At 37.3% G+C, this 23,782-nt stretch overlaps 1 long non-coding RNA gene across 1 annotated transcript in view; it reads left to right on the top strand.

Annotated features, from left to right (window-relative positions):
• Positions 1-23,782, top strand: part of LOC135413110 (uncharacterized) — a 121,508-nt gene that overhangs the window by 61,527 nt on the left and 36,199 nt on the right. Inside the window, exon 2 of the long non-coding RNA XR_010430091.1 lies at positions 11,972-12,012. This is a non-coding gene — a long non-coding RNA (uncharacterized LOC135413110). The remainder of the gene's footprint in view (positions 1-11,971; positions 12,013-23,782) is intronic.

Here is a 23,782-nt window from a genome sequence, read left to right as displayed (position 1 = left end):
TTTAGTACTTCTGCCTAGTATTTTTCAACAATTTATTAAATAATATCAACGCAAAGCTTTATTCTAAATGCTTTTTGATACATTTTGTGCAGCTGACTGATACTGAGCATGTAACAGTAATGAGTGGATGACCTTGCAGTATGATCAGTAATCATTGTTTTTGGAGATGAAAGGCCCCTTGGGCTCAGACTTGCAAAGTCCATAGTATTGTGGTTTCAGTTCTGCCAACTTGGTCTACATATACTTGATATTAAACGTCTGAGTCAGCTCACAAAAATAATGAGGCTGTGCTTGTATTCAAAGATAAACACACAACAAAATATTTCTCTGGGTAAAACACATATTTTTCCACAGGACTCGCTTTCTATCTCATGTGCTTATGTATGAGCATCAACTTGTCAGCTACTCCAGTTTTACTCTTATCAGAATGGCTGACAGCAGCTTGGGAAATATGAGTTATAGGACCAGTCAAGAATTTATATTACTGTTTGCTAAGTAAATTAAAAAGATCTTAGCCACAATTGATACTGACGTGCAGGCATAATCAATTGTCTGTATTGTAGATTCACACAGCACTGATCAAGTCAGAGGGCATTTCCTGTAGGTTAATAGCTAGCTGATACTCCAAGCCCATTTGCAGTTATAATGAGAAAGACAAAGTAAGTTTGATTTTAGTAGTGCTTCAGCTACAGTGCTAGAAGTACATAATATCCAAAGCAATGCTTGAAATTAGAAACTGTGTGGTTGAGTTGTCTCTCGCAGTTGGAGTGAAGACTGCTGTTCAGTGAAGATGCAGTCAGATCCTTCTTTCCTGGAGTGTATATACAGGCCATATTTTTGGAGCTTTTCCAGAGCTACAAGTTGTCTTTCCTCAGTTTTGCTTTTTATTTCGGAGGTGCACAACTTTGAATGACTTTTAAGCTAAAGTAACATGAGGTTTTTCACTCTGTCTTATTACTTGCTGCTCTTATTCCAGGCTTTAAACATGAACCACATCATTATTTTTCATCAGTTTATTTATAAACCAACACCATCTTCATATACAATGACATGAAAAAGCAAAACCTGCTTTTTCATCAGGTGTTTTTCTAACTAGCAGTGAGAAGATTTAGGACATTTTACTGGTTTGTTTTGAAATCCCTGTGTGTCACTGCAGTACAGGTTGCCTTTTTGTCCTATCCTGCAAGGGCTGGCTGGATGTCCTACAGTAAGGGTTAGGGCTGCTGTACATACTCCTTTAACACATGGCTAGCAGATTGGTCAAAGCACATTTCCTGAGGGTACATTATAAATGCCTTTTCAAATTTGAAGAGCATAGTGATGAATTAGCATATACACTACAGAAGAGCAAGTCACAGACCTTTACTGCTAACTCCATCATCCATTAAGAAAATGCTTGATCTCTCTCTCTCTCTCTCTGACATTTCAGAGTATACTGTGGGAAAGAGAAGTTCCAATTGAAATTCAAGCCAAGTAAAACAGAAGAGAAAAATGTTTTCTGTGAACTGAAAAACTGAGTTACAAGTTTGCATAGATGGAAGGGGCTACAAAGGGTCAAACTTTTGAAATCCTTCACTGTTTGACAAACATCTAAAAATAACAGTGAACTTAAAACTTCCATATTTTTTTTCAACTTTGGCAGTTCTGCTGCAGTTTAGGATATTTGCCACTGTTTAAAACAAATAACTTGTCCATAATAGGATTTAAAAAAAAAAAACCAAACAAAAACAAACAAACAAGCAAAAAAACCAAACCAAACAAACAAACCCCCCCCCCACACACACACACACACAAAAACAAACCACAAAAAAAACCCAACAGCCCACCTTAAGTCACTTAAGTACTGCCCAGTTTAGCTAGAATGCACACACTAAGGGGTCTGAGACAAGCTATCATACTTAATAAACCTGGAGAAAATTTTATTGAGATTACTAAAAAACTTCTAGAGAAACACTGTAGCACATTAGTGGTAATGTGACATATTGAATTATGTAAACTCACAACATTTTCCTGTGATTTGTAGCTTTTATTTACATTGACTAATTACATAGCAAACCTTAGTATTAGAAAAATAAAAAAAATTATTAGTAGATCCTCTGGTAATATAGCTAATGGACAACACGCATAAGCGTTAAGAAATGGGACTTCAATGATTAATGTAATTTGCTTATATACTAAATATGAACAGGAGAATGTGGCTGAGCAAGGAATTCTGAATCTGCTAGTATCTATGTAGGGTTGCAAGGCCAAGGGCAGTACTTGGAATTTATTCTTACTTTGCCAATAAAGGTTGGACAAGGGGATCCTTGAGGTATCTTCCAACCTGGTATTCTGTGTTTCTGTCACATCATTATCTATCAGTATATGGCTCGTGTCAGAATACTCCTGGCCTAGTAACTCACTGATCTTTATTTACGTTGACAGCTATGGCTGACCTTAAGATCTTCCTCAAATCCATACTCATTGATCATTAATGTAACAACTCCTCCCCAGTGCTCCTGGAAAACCACCTGGTATCAGGTAAACAATGTTCCTTTTTGTCAAGTTTTTAGAATTCATGTCTAAGAGTTTACTTGAGTGCAGGAAGTTTTTAAGTGTTAGCATAAAGATTCAATCCTCCTTCTCTTCCCTGCCCCTTCTCTTGACTGTTGTAAGCAGACACAGCTTGGAAAGGGAGAGGAGTCTTACTATCTTACAAAGATGATGAGGGGACTGAAGCATGTCCCTTACAAGGAAAGGCTGAGGGAGATGGGCCTGTTTAGCTGGAGAAAACACATTTGAAGATGTGTACAAATACCTTAAGGGTAGGTGTCCAGAGGATGGGGCCAGATTCTTTTCAGTGGTGCCCGATGACAGCATAAGGGGCAATGGACACAAACTGAAACACAGGAAGTTCCATCTGCATGTGAGGAAAAACTTCTTTCGTTTGAGGGTGACAGAGCACTGGAAGACAGTGTCCAGAGAGGTTTTGGAGTCTTCTTCCCTGGAGATACTCAGAACCCACCTGGATGCAATCCTGTGCAACCTGCTCCAAGTGACTGTACTTTAGCAGGGGGGTTGGGCTGGATGATCTCCAGAGGTCCTTTTCAGTGCCAACCATTCTATGATTCTCTGACAAGGGACAAATGCAAAATAAAGTGCACAAGGGTCAAATGCAAAAAACATTTGTCTAAGCATGTTTGCATACATTTCTATTCAGTCCATTACATAAACAATGCAACTTAAAATAATTTAAAATAGTGTTGAGCAGTTAAAAGTAATACTTCTTAAGGAAACCCAGAGAGCACAACATGGAAATTGTGCTCAGAAAGACTGCTTTTTCTGTCTTTCTTCATTTTGCATCAGGAATATCAAAACATTGTATTTCTTTTCAGCTTGTTTGACATGAATTGGTATACTGTATTTCATTTGACTGTCTCCAAACATTTAACTTTGTGTCACTTCAGTACTTTAGGGGTGAGGGGGAGGTCTGCAATGGTGCCAATTGTATTGTAGTATGTCAGGCAATGTCTAATTTTTTCCTCTATACTGGCATTCCTGGTTGCACTCTTGTTTTCAATAAATCTAAGGCAGATTACTTTCTGCCTGAGCATCAGACTATACAGGAAAGTCAGCACAGCTGACTCTGAAGCCTGGAAGAAGACAACACTTTTAGCACACTTTGGCTGCTCAGGGGGCTGTAGCTGAGTCAGTATTAACCTAGCCATCTTTGGTACTGACAAAACGTGTTGTGGCACCAAGTAACTTGGTGTATGTTGACATCACCTGAAAAATTCAGTAGATACCTGGGAGGCCAGTACACAGAGAGTTCTCTGTTGCCATGGCTACATGCACTGCCATCTTCTAAAAACCAGTGTCATTATTTTGGTCTTTTGTTAATGTCTGCAATGGAATAAAACTTAAAATAATTCTTAAAAAAGTAAGTTTCATTTCCCATGCTACTTGTACTCTGGATTATGAGAAGCTGTGAAAGTACAATTTGTCTTAAAGAAAAATCACCATGCAAGGCACTAAAATGCCAGAGCTGATTTCCACTTTTGTTTAAATAGTATAAATGGTTTATTCAAGATTTGCAAACATTGTTTCTTGAGTACAACTGGATTTTTTACTTGCAGCTATTAAAAAATGACATGATTATATATAATATGAGCAGCGTTTAACCCACATAAAAATAATCATAATCTGACAAAGTGCTTAATAAACTTTATTAGTCCTTTTGGCAGACCAAGTGAGACTATCCAGAACCTTTCTTAAGATATTGGGTAGTACAATATATCAAAAGAAGAATTTATTGAAGGTTTTGTGGTAATATGTAGCCAGAGAGGGGCACAAGGCCTTTTTGGTGGCATAAGGTGAGAAAATATAAAAATATGCAGTTGATTACAAAAGTGTGATAGAGGAACTCCTTCTTAGGTTGTTTCTGAAGTGTCAGGCTTAAACAGTTCTTAGAGACATGCCAGGAAAGTAATTATGGAAATATAAAATCTTATTAATTCTACTGAAATGCTGTTATCATTGACCTGCATATTTTGTAGCTAATTGATTATTATATCCCAAAACTTGAGGATTAACTAAAACAGCAAGAATCTATGACCTGGACACAGACACAAGGGCCCAGTGTGACAGTCCTGGAAGCACTGTGAAACTGGGACAACCTTTCTTCTACAGGAACAGTGTACTGCGACATAGAGAATACATTGTTACCCAGTTTTATCTTTTTTAATATTAGCAATAACCTGATACATTTAATTTTAATCATTCAGAAGGAAAACCAGAAAATTTGTAAAGTAAAAAAGCTCAAAACTTCTCCCAGAATTGATCTGTAACATACTTCTGATGCTTTTTGACTATTCATCTCTCAAGTAAAGCATCAAGACTCAATTATATTGAATTCTATTGAGTAAACTCCTGGTAAACTGTATTTTTAGAGGATGATCAGCCTGAGTGCAAGAGCTCAGGATAAAAAAAATGTACCAGCCATGTAATTGACTCGTTGAGCTATTTAGGGAAATCCAGATATATCATATCACCAGAGAAGCCTGGTGGTCACACTGGAGAATATCAGATAATTAAATAACTCTTCACAATCTTTACAGAAAAAGCAATGGAAAGTTTTCTGAAATTTTACTCCTGATTCTTCCTGAAACTTGTATTTTTTCAAGAAAATCTTCTATTTCCTAGGGCTACTGATTTCTCTCAGTAGAAATCAAAAAAAACTAACTAGTAATGAGCTGAGTAGTTCCACAACTCTGCTGGTATATGAAGTAAGTGATGTTAATATGCAAGAACACACTAAGAGCAATCAGATACTTACTCATTAAGACAAGTGCACTTTTTCTGCTGATTTCATATTTAAGTCTAGCACTAAACCTTGAATTTTCTACCCTATCTGTAGTATAAAGCATGTCAATACAATCAGTTTCAGAAAAAAAAAATGATTCTCAGAGTCAGGTTTTGCTGTGCCTCTGATAGAACTGTGCAGTGGATATGTCACTGTAAAACTTGTCTCAAGAAAGTTCCAAGTGTGATTTAGACAATTTAAAATAACTATAGTTGAATCGGAAAAGACCTTTGATGGCAGCTATTATTACAAGTTATTTAAGTGAAAAAATTACTGATGAGAACTGAGGAAAGGTTTTCACAATAATTAGATGTAATAATAGAAGTAGATGGCAGGGCAACATAGCATTTTAATTTCCCTGCAGTTATTTTTGGACTTAACTGCCCCCAGCCCAGCAGATAATGGTCAGATCCAAAAGCAAACAGTATTCCTCTTCAAAGGCATTTTGTGAGTCTGCTTCATTCCTGGAGCACTGTTTGAAGTACAGTACAAGGCACTGGGTCAGAGATCGTAGAGACTAACCCAGCCCCCAAGCAATGGCTGTCAACTGTGTCATGTAAAACTGACATTGACTGCTCCTCTGTAAATAAGCTTCCTGTGAACAAGGATCAAATATGAGAGAACTACTTTATGCTTCCAGTTATTAATCAAATATATCTGGAAATTTGAAACCGATGAGTATTTGCTAGTTAAAATGTAATGTCTTCAGTCTGGCAAAACTGTTATTCAGAGACTGCAAATTCAAATGTATAAATACATAAATGTATAAATTTAATGTATAAATTAATGGTATTGGCTGGAGCTCCATTCAAAAACACAAATCCTGGCAGCAAAGGAATGCACACATAAGCATACAAGCAACAAATAAAAGCTCTCAGTGAGATAGGAGAGAGGCATGTAGTAAGTTGGAATGGCTAAGAACATAAAATATTAGCAGCCTGTGTGGAAACAAATTAAGCAGATTTATGCCATACTTTGGCTCATACAAGATATATGATTTTTGTTTACAGAAATGAAGGTGAGGTTAGATCTACAAGGAAACTTAATGAAATACATTTAGTAGATTTGGAGAGATGAGGCTCATTAGTGGTTGTTTGGTACAGTGTGAAACATGCCTGGGTACTGCCAGAATTACAGTGCAAACATCCTTATTGAAGCTCATAACAGAATGTGTGTAAGATAACTTTGATGATGAGGCTATATATATGTATCTGATATTTCTCTGTAAGAGGATCAAATCGTTATACTCAACAAAATTGTGGAGGTATATATTTTCATACCTATATTTAAGAATATGTAGCAACGCATGCCAGGATTTCTCAGTTTTCATTTATTGTTTTGACATCGGAGAGAAAAAGTGGGTGTTTTACCTCCCCATATGACAAAGGAAAGGTGATATTGCATGGTCACTGTGGAAGCTGCATTTCTGAAAAAGAGGTGCATATTTGTACTTTGATGCCAGATTGCCAGTTACGAGTAGTAGCTGGGATTCTTTATTTTTTTTTTTTTTTTGGCTGAAGTAATTAACATCACTCAAAGTTTAAAATCTGTTATATTCTATGTGGAAGAAAGAGACATTCTAGCAAGAAGGTGGCAGTTCACTGATCTTGATAAAAGTCCGTTAAAGACAACAGAAAATGTTCACTGGTTTTGATGGGAAGTCATCTGATAAGGGAGTAGATTCAAAAATATACATGGTTTCCTTTATTCTGAATTTATTAGGTATTGATTCATTGTCAGTGTTCAGAGAGGGTTACAACTGTATAAAAGACTGACGGTGTAGTCACAGAGTAGGTTGCCCACTGTACAGCAAAATTCAGTAGCATTATAATAAATGCATGAAACTTAAGTAGAAAATATTCTCTGGTGGGGAATACAGACTCCACACTGGCCAAGGAAGTGCTGATAGGCTGTTGTAGATTAAAATAACCTGTCTAATTTACTTTTGAAAATGAATGCCAAGGATAAGTGTCAGTTCACTTGATAGAGGCTGGAAGGAAGTCTGACTCTCCTTAGCTGATGCCTTTGTGGAAGTCTGGGGTGGATGGGCATCGTCAGGTTTTCTTGATCAGTTGCTGCCAGTTATGGTTGAATAGGTATAGAGTGTTTCTGCTGCTGCGTGAAACTGGACTTTTTGTTGCAGAGTTGTGGTGATTCAATTATGCAGGTCCACTTCAAAGAACTGAAAAAGCAGATATAAATAATACACTCAGAAGAGGTTGTCTGTGGAACAGTGTGCAATTACATTTTTACTAAGTGATATGACCATCTTCACTGGGGTGAGGTGCTTTATTTTTCCCCTTTTGATGAGTCTTTGTTACCACATTCAGTCAAACAAAGCCAAAGCCCTGCAGTATGGAAGCTGTATCTGTGCTACTGAATGTGGTGTTGAGCCAGTAGTCCTGGAAGGAAGAGTGTGATATCAGTAGGATGTGCCACTTGGGCTGGGTAGTCCTCTGAGAAGCAGGATAAATAGTTCTGGGCACAGAGGTGTGGTAATGCATGCCTCTAGGATCTGTAATAACAGCTTCTTGCAGCGATGCAGGGTCACATATGTATGCATTAGGGATTTTTAGAGGTAAAACCTGAAGCTCTGTAATTCAATTTGGTGCTTGTTCATTACAGGAGGAAGAATATTCTTGTTTAAGTACTGAGACTTCTTTTATGGTACATATAGAATTGCTGGGGGCTCCTCAAAGAAAACAAAACAAGAAAAAACAAACACACAAACAAATCAAAACACCAAAACAAAAAAAAAGAAATAGAAAGAAAGTACCAACTCTAACCTTCCCAGCTGGAGATACTAGTGATTGTATTGGGGCTTAAGTACCTAAAACATTTTTCACGTTTGTGTTGTTCAGTGTTCAGCTGCTGCCAAGCCTCTGAGAAATCTGTGCATTCTGAGACCTGAATTCTTTGATATTGAATTTCTTGTTGCACCTGAAATTATGTTTCTGGATACGTTAGAAGCGTTAGTGGGCCTGCAGGTGCTGGTGGCTAACCTCTAGATTCACAAAACCTTACAGGGATACACTTAGGCTATGCTTGTACGGGCTAATCTTGTGTTGTAATAGGGCCAGCTGATATATATCTATTTTTTTTCCAATAAGCCTTTGTTTTGAAAAAAATTATTTGAATTTCTGGACAGCCAGAAATAGACTCAATGATCTGCTAAAACATCTTCCTGCTGTTATAGGAAATAAAACTGAGTTGTAAAAAAATACGAATATATGAAATAAGCCTTCCATTTTCTAATTCTACAAGGTTTTTCCCCATTTTAAAAATTAACTAACAATTAAATTGTCAGTTAATTATTAAAATCAGTAAATTACTTAAATTATTACCAAAAATTCTTTATTAATAGAGATTTCTGCCCCATTAACCTGAACAGGAATAACTATTCTCTTCTGTGGAAGGGTTGAGGTATAAATAAAAATTACTGAGTGCTAAAGAGTGGGTGAGTGTCTTCCACAACATGTCTTGGAGACAAATCTCCTGTACAGAAAATAGTGAAGCTGGACTTGTCCAGTCCTTGAATTCAGAACTTATTTGTTTTAATCTACGCTGGTAATATTCCGATTTTTTGTGGTAACAACAATGAAGCCATAGAACAGAGATGCGGAAAGTACAGTGTCATCTCTGCATGTGAAGAGCATTTCCAGAGAAGAACTAAACACAGTTCCTTTGGCCAGCAAATAAAGATTTGAGCTGGCCTGCATATACATTCCAGTTTCCTTATTGTCATAGTTTAACCCCAGCCATCAACCAAACCCCACGCAGCCGCTCGCTCACTCCCCCACCACCAGGACTGGGGAGAGAATCAGACAGGTAAAAGCTAGAGAACACATGAGTGGAGATAAAGACAGTTTGATAGGGAAAGCAAAAGCTGCACACACAAGCAAAGCAAAACAAGGAATTAATTCACAGCTTCCCATGGGCAGGCAGGTGTTCAACCATCTCCAGGAGAGCAGGGCCCCATTACGCATAATGGTTACTTGGGAAGACAAGCACCATCACTCCAAATGTCCCCCCTACCTCCTTCTTCCCCCCTCTTCATATACTGATCATGATGTCATATGGTATGGAATATCCCTTTGGTCAGTTTGGGTCCTGGCTATGTCTCCTCCCATCCTCCTATGCACTCCCAATTTCCTTGCCATCATGTCCATACGAAAAGCAGAAAAGGCCTTGGACCTGTGTAAACGCAGCTCAGCAATAACAAAAACATCTCTTTATTATCAATCCTGTCTTCAGCAGAAATCCAAAACACAGACCCATACCAGCCACTGTGAAGAAAATTAACTCTACCCCAGCCAAAACCAGCATACTTATGTTCTACAGATATCTATCTCGTGTGTAGCCAAGTATTTTGCATATCACTGGAACAAAACAGTCTGCTGGCAGTACACCTGGCCTCCTATGCAAAGACCCAAATGAAGAAAAGATTTTCATACAAGCTGTCAGTATGAGTCCAAAATCTTAATGCCTGAAAGTCTCAGGCACTTAGAAAAAACAGTTCTTCCATGTTCCAGCAAGAATTTCAGTAATCTCAAACTTTGCTCAAAAGGATCAGGAAGGAGTTCATGGTAGTCATGACCTCTTGCAGATAGTACCCTATGCTGACTTTTAGTATGAAGGATTCTTCATATTATGTTATGAACTTGCTATAAATTCTTTGGATTGATTTGATAGCAGCACTGTTTTCCAGTCATCCACAGCATCTCCAGAAAATGAGTCTGTGTGAAAAGTGGCATGACAAGGTTTCAGGCAGGTATTAGCACTATAGAAGGGGGGTTTTATTGTTGGATCACTACGAATGTATGTGGTTTTGAAAAAAGAAATACAGCATTTGGTAATGCAATATGAGCTTTCCTATCAGTAGAAATTTTATAGCAACTACCTGATAACCATCAATTCAGCATTTCATTTGTATGTGACTCTGTCCTTGTTTGCAAGCGGTTAGTGTCTTAGGTTCTGTTTGACAAAACAAAACAAAAAACCACAAAAAACGCTGCAACAATAACAAAAAAAGGAGCATTATCTTATGCACCCACCACTGCATGTTAAATGTTTAGTAGTAGCTCTGAAAATGGCCTTTCATTAAGATTGTGCTTCACTTGGTAAATATTTGATATGTGCCATCTCAGAGGGAGTAGCTCACCTTAAATTTCCTTTGCTTCCTACAGGCTATAAGGCTAAATAGCCTTAACAGTAATTTTAAACATAGCTCTGCTACCTCAGTCTTATTTAAGACTTATCTTGCCAAGAATGGCAAAGAGCATGCTGGAATGGAGCAGCTAACAGAGATCTGAAGCAAATCCAGGGCAGACCAGGCATTTTATATTTTTAATGTGTACCATAGGGCTCATAAGAGTTAGGTAATAAAACACAGGGATAAGAGAGTTGATCTGAAGCGGAACTAGGAACAGAAATTCTATTTAAATCTTTAACTATTATTTTCAGACAACTTGCTCAGTCTCTGAAGTCCATTGCACATTACTTCTGACTTTAAGGTCTTTGCAGACACAGCCAGCCTCCAGTAGTCAAGACCTATTTCAGTTTTTAGCCTTGTCTGCAGCCACTACTTGTATGTGTCTTGTGGCAGATGATAATCCTCATTTTCACAGCCAAGGGGTTAGACCAGAAAGTTGACCTAGTGTCAGACCTTCTTGAATCTGGAGGAGTTCCAATTCAAATATTCTACTTTACATTAGAATACTATTCCCACAAGCTATAGCCTATGTTATTCTGAGGCAGATGTTATTTTCCCTTGGTTCAACCGAGCCACAGTGGAGGAAACTCCATTGGATCAGAGAGTGCCAAGATGATGGCTGTTTTACATTAAGCAGTTGATTAATGTGGAATGCTCCAAGCACAGGGTCAATTAATTTAGACTGGGTTGTATTATAACCACCACTCGTGGCTACAGTTACATGAACATTCTTTCAGGTCCTGGCATGTTTTTTTTAATTCCTGAAATTTGCAAATCCTGATTTGTCTCAGTACAAAACTGGTGTTGACATCAGTTGTGGCCTACATTCACTCAAAACACAGTAACAGGTAGCTTTTTGTTAAACTTTTTGATATGATAGTATTTCAAGTTTGTTGTGCACTGTGCATATTAATGGCAGGCAAATTTGAGTTTTGTTTTGTGTCATGTTTGATAGGCTTCTCTATTATGACTGTAGTATAGCTGTGCTTATGCAACTGTGGTTCTGTCCTGTTTAGGCTGTGAACATTCTGCTTTTACTTGTGGACATATTGATTCACTCTGAGTCATTCCTTCTCCTGTCAGAGTTGCCAACAGCGATAATTACTCTGAAAACAAACAGAACTGGGCTCAAGGCTCCACATTTTATTCTGTGGTTTCTGAGGCGGGCAATCAGATATGAGGAGATATATGCCAGCCCTCTCTGATTCTCCTGGGGAAGGTTTGGCTGCATGCACCACACTGGCACTTCTAATGCTTCTGATCCTTGCTAAAACACTCCCAAAGGAGCCCAGAGCTGTAACAAGAGCAGGAGGCTGGAACCATGCTATTGTAAGCAACACACTTTTGTAATTCCTTGAAGTTGATCAGTTTATGAGTCTTGAAACCAATTAATGGTTTATTTTTTTTGCCTTGCACAGCTCTGATTGGAGGACTGTTCCATACCCTTGCTACTGTAACGGTAAGAAACTTCGTTTCTGATTTCCAGTCTGAAGTTATGCAGAGCAAGTTTTGGCTTTTTTAATTTTAATAAGACACATAAGGCAGTATTGTCTATAAAGAGCACTCAGCTTTTGTTTTGCACAATTAAGTGAACCAATCTAGTATATGCTTCTGTGGACATTCTTCCCCACCCTATCATTAATTCTAACACCAAGTTTGCATATGTGTTTTAATTAAAACTCAGTCTCAAAAATGTTTTTTAATCTTGATACATTAAGGAGTTAGGTCCTTGCATACTTCTGGTGTTTCACAAACTTGTTCTCATGTTCATCATATGCAAAACTCACTGACTATGCAGCCATCCAGAAACTGTTGTGCTCAGGCTCATAAGGAAACTGAGGCACATAGGGAACACTAAGTCAAGCTCCAGTGTATGCATAATGGTCTTTCATATCCACTGCTAAATAACACATCCAGGTTTTTATGATTTCACATAACAAGCATTTTAGGTTTGCAAAAGAAATGTTTATTAGGATTAAAAGCAATGTGCTTGAGACGTATATTGCTGAATTTCATTCTGATTCTATTTACTCCAGGAGACCTGCATGATAGTCAGGTACTCCTTCCACTTTAAGAAAGTCTTCAGATTTTGTCTCACTCCATTAATGTCTTTCTCTCATTACTTATAATCTTGCCATTATTTTTCCTTAAAAAAAAAAAATCAATATTAGAGAATGAGTTGAAAGGGTTTCAAAACATGGCATTATTTTATCATCCTTGGGAGATAAATATTCTAAAATGATAATCTATAGCAAACTTACACTTTAGAGCTACATTGTGAGTGTGAGTTTTACAGCCAAAAGAAGGCAAGAAAGTATCTCTTTATCCTTACACATAAGTAAAAAATAGACATCTATTGTATCGGTCAATAGTTAAAAGTATGTGCATGGCCAGCATGAGAGAATAAGTTTCTTACAAGATACTGTCTTTATGAACAGTTGTTCCATTTTATGGAAAAATCCTAAAGGTTCTGGGACAGGAAAGTCAATACGCATCTTCACACTGAATGAGTTCTTTCAGATTTGCTCCAACATATTAGATTGTCCCCTCATGTGCACAGCATGAGCAAATCTTTGTACTAAAACGAAGGGAGTTCGGTCTGTACTCCCTTTACAAGAGTAATTGCAACGCATTGCAGCCAAACTTGAGCAGAATACTGGCATTTTATCAAGTTACATATTCAGTGTAATGAAATTCAGTGAAAAAATACAAGTTGCTGTCTTTGACAGGATGGATGATATTCAAAGTCTGTGAAAAGTAGTTAAATGTGAAAGCCTTGATTCTTGATATTGCAGCTAGCTTGGAAATTTGGGCAGAACACTGTGAAAAGGAGCTACCGCCTGACTTTTTTTTAGTCAGTAAAGCACATAAATGCTCATGGTCTATGTTCCCATGTTCCACACATACTTTTGTTACAGCTCTGGATAAATGCAGAAATCCAAAGGAAAGCTGTAAAGTACAGGCTGACAGAGGAAATTCTTGCTAGAGTAACCAATGAAAAGGCTGAATATTATCTGGCTAAAGCACCAACTTTTCAGTTTCTGATTTCTTATTGGAGAGTTGCAAAGTTCTGACTCTAAATGTGAAGCTGAAAGTAATAGAAAATACCAGTGCTTAATCATCAATACTAGCAATAAAGTAAAGTTCAGGAAGAGAGCAAAAGGTAGAGGTGTGCGGTGGGTTGGCCCTGGCTGGATGCCAGGTACCCACCAAAGCCACTCTATCACTCTCATCTACAACTGGACAGTGGAGAGAAAATATAACAAAAGGCTCATGAATTGAGATAAGAACAGGGAGACATCACTCATCGATTAATCTCATGGGCAAAACAGACTTGACTTGGTGAAATTAATTGAGTTTATCACCAATCAAAATCAGAGCAGGATAATGAGGAGTAAAAAAAATATTAAAAACACCTTCCCCTCATCCCTCCTTCCTTCCCAAGCTCCACCTCTTCCGCCTCAGTAATTAGTAATAGCTCACCTATAGGATAATATATCCAATCTGAAGGAAGTAATAAGTTTGTACATGGACTAAACAATGTATAGCTTGTACAGTGTTAATAAGCATACTATATGCATTTATAAAAATACTATTTTAACTGAGTATGCTCGATATGAACTCTTGTTTCTTATCGCTGCCATTTTGGATTTTGGGTTACATGACAACAGGTAGTAGGAGATAGACTTTGCACTCAGGAATTTTGCTAGCCCAGGTCTGAGCATCTTGATATGTTCTCATATCTCTTAGCCAGTAAACATTCTCAAGCTTGACAATTCCTACAATAGTTACATTAATCACTGTTGAGAGTGTACTTCTGCATGAGAGTTAATCATGGAAACGGCTAAAAGTGGAAAAAGTAACATTACTCATATAACACATATAGGAACACAGATAGCTTGAGTGACTAGTACATTGATTGTGTTGTTTAGAAATCAACTCAGATTTATTCCTGAGGGAATACTCGAGTATTATAGACAGTTATATACTTCGTGTATGAATGGACTGATACCCTATATAAGAGAGTATCTATTTATACACAAATGCAGAAAAATTTAGCCAGTGTATATTGGGACAAAAGAATAGGAAGAAAGACCATTTCTTACTTTGCTTGAATTATATAGCACCCAGTATGTATTGACACCATAGTTGCCAGAGCACACACATTCCTGCCTCCGAGCTTCCCACATAAATGAAGAACAAATTCAAACATTCAGGAAGAAGAGAGGAATAGAGATTTTAGGTAAGCTAGTCCTAGCAATGTAATACTAACATATATTAATATATCTAAAACTTTAAACATGCTGCATTAATTGAATAGGTACCTAATTAAGCAGTAAGCAACAAGATGGCAAATACAGGAGCAGATATTTGTAAATCATTGGAAAAATGGGATTTTTTTTCATTTTCTATGCAATATTAACCTCCTTTTCTAGATAATGGTACATGACCGGAACTGGAAAATCCTGTCTCCAAATATTTTACATCTTTCAGAAGCAGACAAGCAGAGATGTTCAAAAAATATTGTAATATACCAGACTTTTCCAGAATTTGGGGACTTTAGTTGTAGATTCAGCCTTGTGCACCTGTCATGGCTTGCTGTCTTTTCATGTGGAAACAGACATGAAGGAGGGTGAAGTAAGGGAAAGGAGTACTAGCACAAACCCAGTCTTCCTTCACCCTATGAACCTTAGGGCACGCATGTGAACTCTGCATACGGTGTTTGGTAGAGCACCTGGGTTTACTCATAACTTCCATAACATTAACAAAAGACCAAGGCATCTCTTTGCATATGTAGGACCCACATATCTTCGAAAATCTATGACAAAGTATTTGTTTACAAAGAACAAATGACTGACTGACCTCTAGATCTCAATTTTTTTAAAATGAGTTTTGAAGGGCTGTGAAAAAGAGGGGGCTGGGGAGGCCTCCATTCTGCTACACTCAGTATTTTTTGGCACTTCCTGCCCACTAAATACCTGAAGCTGGAAAAGGCTGTTATCTTTCCTACCCGTTATCTCTTCCTAAAATTTGTAAACTTATAAATAACATATCTAAAGACAATAAGGTAGTCTTTAGAAAGGACAGTAGGTTTTTATCTGTGAAGAATTTGCATCATTGACTGAAGGGTTCTTCTGGCGCATTACAGGAAGATCCTCTCTTCTGTGGTGTAAGAGGGTTGCTGGGGCTTTAATGTTGCCATTCAAAGGACAACATCTAGGAGAGAGCTCGGCAGTACCATCTCCAAGTGAACCAAGCTGTGGCCCCACAGCCCTTGGGATGGGGTGGAGTGAAATCTTGGATTCTTTTTGTAGCCAGCAGGAAGTGCTGAAGGTGACTGTAAATAAAAGCATCTTTCTGGAATATCTAATGCCCCACGTGCTGTACAGGGGAGCCTTGGGCCTTCATTTAGCTCCAGGATCCGAGAGAGACCAGGTGCCTAAGAAAGCTGGAAGCTAACACTAAAATAAATTAGGGTATTTAAACATCAAGTTTAAAAGTTCAACTTTTAAATAGTTTGTGAGACTGGTGGTGGAACCCAGTACGTTCTGTGTTTTGTGAGCTGACAGAAACCAGTCTGTTTGTAATTAGATCTTTTGCATTTGTACACAATCAGCAAGTACTTGGTGTGGTGTTGTTTCTGTCTGGGATGCAAGAGAAGTTTGTTATCATTTTTGTAACAAAACTAATAAATGTTTACAGACAAACTTGCACCAGTTAAAATAAACTGCCTTAGTGTTACATCTTTTATTGGATCACTGCAGCTCCTCTGTATACAAGTTCCCAGTCAAGTATTTGTAGGAAAATGGAGATTCACTGTACAAGTAATCCTCTTCACTGTTCTACATAAACATGTAGTTGAGAAGTAAGAGGAAATCATTACTGTGGTCAGATTTCCCCTGTGAAAGAAGTATTACTTCACCAATGGAAAAATTGATTATTCCAGTATTATCTCTGTAAATATATTTATTCTAAAATTATGTTGAAAGAACCTAGTTGTTAAAGAAGTTGATGACAATCAACTGCCTTCAGAGCAATATGAACTATTCAGTAAAAGTTAATTTCCTTTTAAATTCTAAATTTTTCTGTCTCATTGTTCAGGCTGTGGTCCAGACCACCTTTAAAAACCCACTGTTTCTATTGGGGTTTTTTTATTACTTGTATTTTATTGTCACAGATGTCAAACAATCTGATTTTGAGTTTAATTCCATTATGTCTTTCAAATAATCACTGAGTTGAGAGACATCAATAATTTAGCAAGTATCTGAGAGGAATATTTAGGAATATGTCAATATCACTCATTGTTCAAAGTCTCCAAAAATCCCTGATGGTAGGGTAGATGTGATCTGTGTGAAGACTGAGATGAAGCGAATTATGCTACCTAAGCCAATGATGTTTGATTTGCTTGACTCTACAAGCAAATTGTAGAGTCATTGTACTTCAAATATTTAACAACAGAATAACTGTGCTTCTATTTGGGCTATGAAGGCAGGATTATTGCTGTTTGACCATAATTCCAAATTCCATTTCCAATGATATCTAGGCTATTCATATCTTTAATCCTTAGAATTGCTCATTTACTGTCTAAGTGCTTTAACATTCCAGTTAGTAGTAATGGAAAATAGAGTTCTAATCCCTATTATGATATGTCATTTTTCTGTCTAGATTCCTTAAGTTTGACAGCCTTAGCTTTGAATGAGAAAAATGTTAAAAAATTCAGGGTACAATCTATTGTGTACAACAGTGTGTTCCACAAAAATATGAATCAACAGCAAACAAAAATTTCTTGGAGCCAGCATGTTCATTAGTCTGATCTTTTACAGTAATGTGCAGAGAAGATTTGGGAGCCAGTGATGGAAATTTACATTTCAGGCCAACCTTTCAAGTGTGGTTCAAAGGTAGTTCTTCCTCTCTAACACTGCAAGACAATACCATTTTGGATTGTTGGTAGATCCATCTTTGAAATAACCTTAAAATCCTACTGATGTTCACAGTGGATCAAAATAGAAGCAAATTCAAATGCAACTAAATATATATCAGCTAAACAAAACATAAATATGTTAAGTGATGCCTTAATGCTTACATTCAGATCTACTATGATTTCATAATTCAGACCATTTTGGAAATCCATAAACAGATAAACTTTCTTTATGCTTATTTTCATGTCCATTATTTGTGCAAAGCAGTATTAGGTTTCAAAGTTAATAGTTGCCTGTGACAGACTCATTTCTTTCCATGTCACTACCACTCTCAGAGTTTGCCTTTCTCACTGATGGGATTTTTTAGGATTCATCAAAAGACAGCTGGTGTAATACTATGTGACTTTCCTCCCCACTTTAGTTTGCCTTCCTTTCTTTCTTATTTCTCTGCCACAGATGTGTATTTTTTATCTGTTCTATGCTCATCTGCAAATCCCTTGTTCTTGTAGCTTTCTGTTTGGCTCTTTTCTGTATTATACAAGCTATGCTTAATCTTGCCTGCCTTTCAAGAAAAAACCACAATATCTTAACTCTCATTCAACTCTCTCCTCAGGATGGAAACTCTTAAGAACTAATGTAACAAGTTTAGGCCACTATGAACAATTAAAAATCAAAATCTCCATGTAAGTTACATTTTGATTTTGTGTAATTTCTGAACTTACCAGCTATCACCCATCATAGTTTTTTTTCTTGTATCAGAGCCCTTGAATATTCAGTAGTACTCTAGGTAGGACTCCATTCAGATATTGCCTCTCAATTTCAATTAAAACAGCTTTTGATGGATTTTGACAAAATCTCTAATATCTCCCAAGGAAATACCAAGAAAGTGTCGTTTCCTTGGTGTATTTTCTTGGCACTTAAAATATTCCATTTGTGTAATAGTACCACATAACTTTCTTCCTTGGATCTCTGTTCTTGCATGTTCTGATCCCTTTTATCTCCTTGAAGGCTACCCATGATCTTTAGGGACGTTTACTTTGATTTGATAAACCTGACTGTTTATTAAAGAGGAATCTGAAGTCTTTTACAGTTATATCAAACTCATATGCATTTCAAAACTGTATCAAAAGTGACATCCTGGCATGGGGAGCCATCCTTTCCTTCCCAATTCTGTATGCCTTTTTTTTTGTGACAAAGAGGTGTGCAGACTGGAAGGATACAACACTGCATGTCAGCCTGCTGACATTGTCTGTGCAGGCAAATAATGGTACAGGCCTCTGGGACACATGACAGAGCTGACCTCCCCAGTCTAGCCCATCGATTAACCTCCTTCCTAGGAGCCTTGTTTTGAAGCATGTTGTGCTATGCACCAACCACCCATCAGGGAAGCTGCAAATTTGCAAAGTTGGCTTTTTGATGTTAGATCAGTCAAACTCCTCTGTGGACTCACCTTCCTTTGCCTCCCCTGCTTCAAAACATGCTGTCTCCATATTTCATTTCTGTACGAGAGGCAGAAGAAAATATCTGCAGCAATTCATGAAGTTGATGAACTATGGAAAACAACCACATAAATTTAGAACTATTCAGGAATTGCACCGTAACAAAGAGCTTCAATTTTACCCACTTTTTGTGCATTTTCAGTGTCAGTTTTGGGACCTAAAACTGTTCAATTTCTTCTGCCTTGTTCCCTTTTTCAGCCTGCACTGAGGACTTAGGAGTTTAACTCCAACTAGTGAGTAGGTGCCTTGTGCTAAGAACTGAATTTATTCGGCTTGGTATCAGAGGACTGTGCATGAACCATGAGACGTCTTGCTTGCTTTCTTGCTTTAAAGGGTTAGTCCACAGTTTAGGATCATATGCAATAGTACAATTGCATAACAAAAAGTGTGGAAAGTTGCATTACATATAGCTTTGAAAATACGGAAACCAGATTCCTTTTTAAAAGGTCATTTGGTTTCAAACTTGCCAAAAAACAAAATTTAAGAAGTTTTACAAGCTTTCTAACATAAAAAATGCACCTGAAGGAAATCTAGATATTATTGGCTGCTCTTGTTGAAAATTTCAGTATTGTCTGAGATTACCTTAATTACTATCTTGTTAATTTTGTCAGAAATTCCCAAAGCATAGAAGAAGTGCTAGCAGCACTAGAGACTGTTTCCAGTCATCTGGTTTTTGGAGATGGTTAGCTACTGTAGTCACTGTCAACTGCCAATAGCTCTACCCAACATAAATAGGATCCAGAGTTTGGAAGTGCTCCTTGAAAACTTTCAGATTGTGTACTTAGTACAACAAGTAGAACAAGACGTTACCTTACCTTGCCTTGCCATGGTTACTCAGCATTAAGGGCCCTACAGTCAGGAGTCCTGATTCACCAGGGACAAAAATGGCTCAGCCAGTTTGCCCCACACAGTGTTGGAGGAGCTCACGGACCAGCATTTGGTTTCTTCTGTGGAAGGCAACACAGTTCTCTGTGCTCCAGTGTTTGAGATCATTTCAAATTCCAAAGCAGCAGTGGCAGAACATTCAATCTAAACTACTGTCTCTTGGTTTCAGATGCATACGATGTAGCAGGGGAGAGAGGGAAAGAAGTTTGTCAGAAGCTAGAGCTATTGTTTGTCCATTATGAGCTTTCATAAATTCCCCTGACTGGTCAGAAATTTTCAGGGAGAGTTTTCTTGCCTTTGGTAACAGTTTAAATTGATCTGAACTGGCAGGAAGGTATAGTTTCTAGTGGGGTACCCGCAGTACACATGGACAAAATGAGACTCTCAAAGGACCAAATGAATATGTGATTTTGTTACATATAAATTCAATACACATTAAATACACATTAAATACACAAATGCCACTATCAGCTTTGGATGTGACAGCATCTGTCAATCAGTTCTGAAGCCATATGGATATTGGTAGAAAAAATTAATATTTTTTATTTGTTGATGGTGCTTTTTTTTTTGCTATAGCTCCAAAATATATTTCTTCATTCTGAAGATATTTTTGCAGACAACAAATTCTTTACATATATGCCTTTTCTTGGAATTCCTTCTACAGTAACAATTATTTTTTTTAGATATAAACTAAGTATAATTAAAAACCAAAAAAAGGCAACAAAACAAAACAAAGGAAACAGACCAGAGACACTTGGGTTCTTCAGCCTGCTGATTAGTTGCTCAAGTTTATGCTCAATTGCTGTAAGTTGCCTAGGCTATAAAGCATCCTTGTTAAATTTCTGCTGCTCTACTGAAACTACTAGACAAAACCTGGTACTATGTCAGTTTATATCAGCAGAGAACTCAGCATAATATCATCAGATTATTCTCTTAACAGTTTGACTTCCATTTAATCAACATAGAAGGAAAGCAGAACCATTTAATAAATAGATAGAACACCAATGTTATGAATAAAATAATTCAATTTTGTATTAAAACTCTTGTAATCGAGTTATGTCTGTTTACCAGATCTCTGCCAAAAGCCATCAGGCATCAGGATACTTTACAGTAACACAAGCATAGCAGTTCTAAGTTGTCAAGGAGTTTGACGCAGTTACTCCATGGGAATATTTACATAAATGAATTATGTGAAGCAATTTTTGCTATTAAAAAAAGATTCAGAAACTGCAGACAAAACCCATTTCCTCCACTTGTGGATTCATTATTAAAGCTGGAAAGCAATTCAATCTCCATTTCTTAGCTATTATGATGCACATTTAGGACAGAGAGTGGATTTTTTGAGGAGACAAAGACAGCAGTAAACAATAAAAATACATGCTCATTTATACAATGCAACTTCCTTCGCTGCATGTGCCCTTAACTTGCATCCTGATAAGTCAGTGATAAAGTAACATTGCTGCCAACTTTGTCTTCAAAGCAAGACTTTTACAGGTAGGTAACAAGAAAAAAACCTAGCCAGATTTCTGTGTACCTTGCAGTAGTGGGAATGGTATGCTGGACTCTTTTTTTACAGAGAAACTGGGTAAGTTGAATTGAGAAGACTGATATAGCAGAACTATGTTTAATGAGTGAAATTCTTGAGCTGTTAAAGAAGAAAATATCAACTTGACATGAATTCAGGTTTCAAGTTCTCATCTATTTAAATTGGGGTTTACTATGTTGAAGTCTTTTGTTCAGTCAGGAAGAAGACACCACTTCAACCATTGGGCCATAGAATCACAGAGCCCCTTGCTCAACTCTGAATTCAGCCCTAGCTGCTCAGGGCTTTGTCCAGTTTGGTCTCAAATCTCTGAGGATGGTGATGCTAGGTAACAAAAAATGCTGAACACAGGGCTTTAGAATCTCAGTTCCTAGAGTTCAAGATTGGAAGGTCTGCCTGAAATCCACAGCCCATATTCCTCTCATAGAAGGTCTCCCTCCAGTTTCAAACTAGGGGTTACTCTTCATAATTTTTTAACAGCTGATGAGGCTGAACACTCAGAAGGACTCAGAACACTCAGAACTCCTCTGGCTATGGAGTTGAAATACATACTTGCTAGAAAACTATCGCAACAATTAGGCTGTTTTAATTCAGAGTTCAATTCTCACCAACTTGGAAGAAAGGAGGCAATGTGCCTCTACAGCATTTGTGATAGGACTCCTATTTAAGAAATAATGTTGTATTTTGATTTCTGCACCTGGGACAGCTTCTGCAATTTCATGAAAATATCACATGTTCTAGTCTGGAAGTTCTGTTTGACGATTACAATTGTTTTTATATCAGATCCTCTTGGACAAAAAGTAACATCTTAATCCTCTCAGTGGAGTTTGGGCAGTGGGGTTTGGGTAGTGGGGTTCTGTACAGTACATACCCCTTTGAAGTTATAATAGTATAAAAGTATTTTGTATGGTTGCTTGGTAACACTGCTCTTCGTGAGAATTCTCTTCTGCTAGATATACAACATTACATATTTTCACGAAGTGGTTTTACTTCTTTTCTTTCCTCTTTCCTGTTTGGTTTATGTTTGTCGTTTTACAAGTCCATCTTGATCACTCTTCCTCTCAAGGAGGGTAGATATCCTTCTTCTCAGTTTATCTTAAACAATCAAACTTTCTGTTTCTGTTCCCAATTCAAGTAATAGGTTGTTATCTAACATAGCTTTCTTTTGTACTGGAAAGTATCATACATCTGTCTGAATGGGAAAAAAGGACCTGATGGTCCACACACCTGAACATATTTTTTAATCTCAAATCACTTATTAACATCCCATAACACTGTCATCTGTCCCAAAACATATGGGAGTTGACAGTTATACAGGACTTAAGATACTTCAACGAGATCTGCTTTGTTTTGTCTGTGTCTGCAACTAAAATGCTTCATGTAGTAGTCAAATTTTGTTATTTATCTGATCAGAAGTGGTATTTTCACCAGTTCAACCCTACTGAAACAAATTTTCCAGATATACTAATTTTTTATGGATGTAATTTTTATCCAAGTGTTATTACAGACTGTGTGTTTCAGGGTGCAGCTTCACAGTTTGAGAACACCTACTAGGAATCAGTCATACCAGATTTCCTTTCCTACTTATGCTTGTATATACTTCGGTCCACTTTCTCTGATTGCAACACAGCCATTAAGACTGCTGGATAAGGCCTTCATTCTCCATGGCATTTATTAAACTGATTGAAATGCTTGATAGGAATTTCTAGACCTTCCACTAGCTAATATTTAATCAAAAAAGGGGAGCTGTTGCTTACACTTTACAGCCTGTAACAATCAGTAGGTCATCCTGACATTGCACACCTCCAGAAAAGATAAACTGCTCCAGAATATTGTGTGGAGGGTCTGCTTCTAGTCTTGCCTATTTTACACCAGTGGAATTGGCTGGAGACTTTAGTATCACTTCTTCTAATCTCTCTTCAGTACATACGATAGAAGTCATAATTACTACTGCTGTGGGAGGGGAGGTGTTACTCCCTAATCACTGTCCGAATGGAAATTGCTTTTTATTTCAGGGTGGGGTTTTTTTTAGCAACCGATCTCTAAATTTAATTTCTAACTGGCTGCTCAGACATATTATTTAACTAGTATAAATACCTCTCATTTTCTGTAATATTTGATCCTTTATCTCTGGCCTAACCATAAAGTGTTTGATTTTGTCAAAACTCTTATTTACTTAAATCACTGACTGTGCCATACAGCTCTCCCCTCTGCTTTGTATTCTTTCTAAGTTGCCTGTTGCAGAGTAAAGAAAGAGTATATATTGTCTGGCAGAAGTTTTCCATTAAAGCAATAGGAAAAATGTTAGTCTAGAATGTATTGATATTAGAAGAGCTGAGAAATGAGAGAGATGCATCTTTCCATCCTTTTAATAATTTTAAA

Source organism: Pseudopipra pipra, chromosome 4, assembly GCF_036250125.1.
Source record: "Pseudopipra pipra isolate bDixPip1 chromosome 4, bDixPip1.hap1, whole genome shotgun sequence".
NCBI classification, from domain to species: Eukaryota; Metazoa; Chordata; class Aves; order Passeriformes; family Pipridae; genus Pseudopipra; species Pseudopipra pipra.
This window is presented reverse-complemented; position numbering and strand designations above follow the sequence as displayed.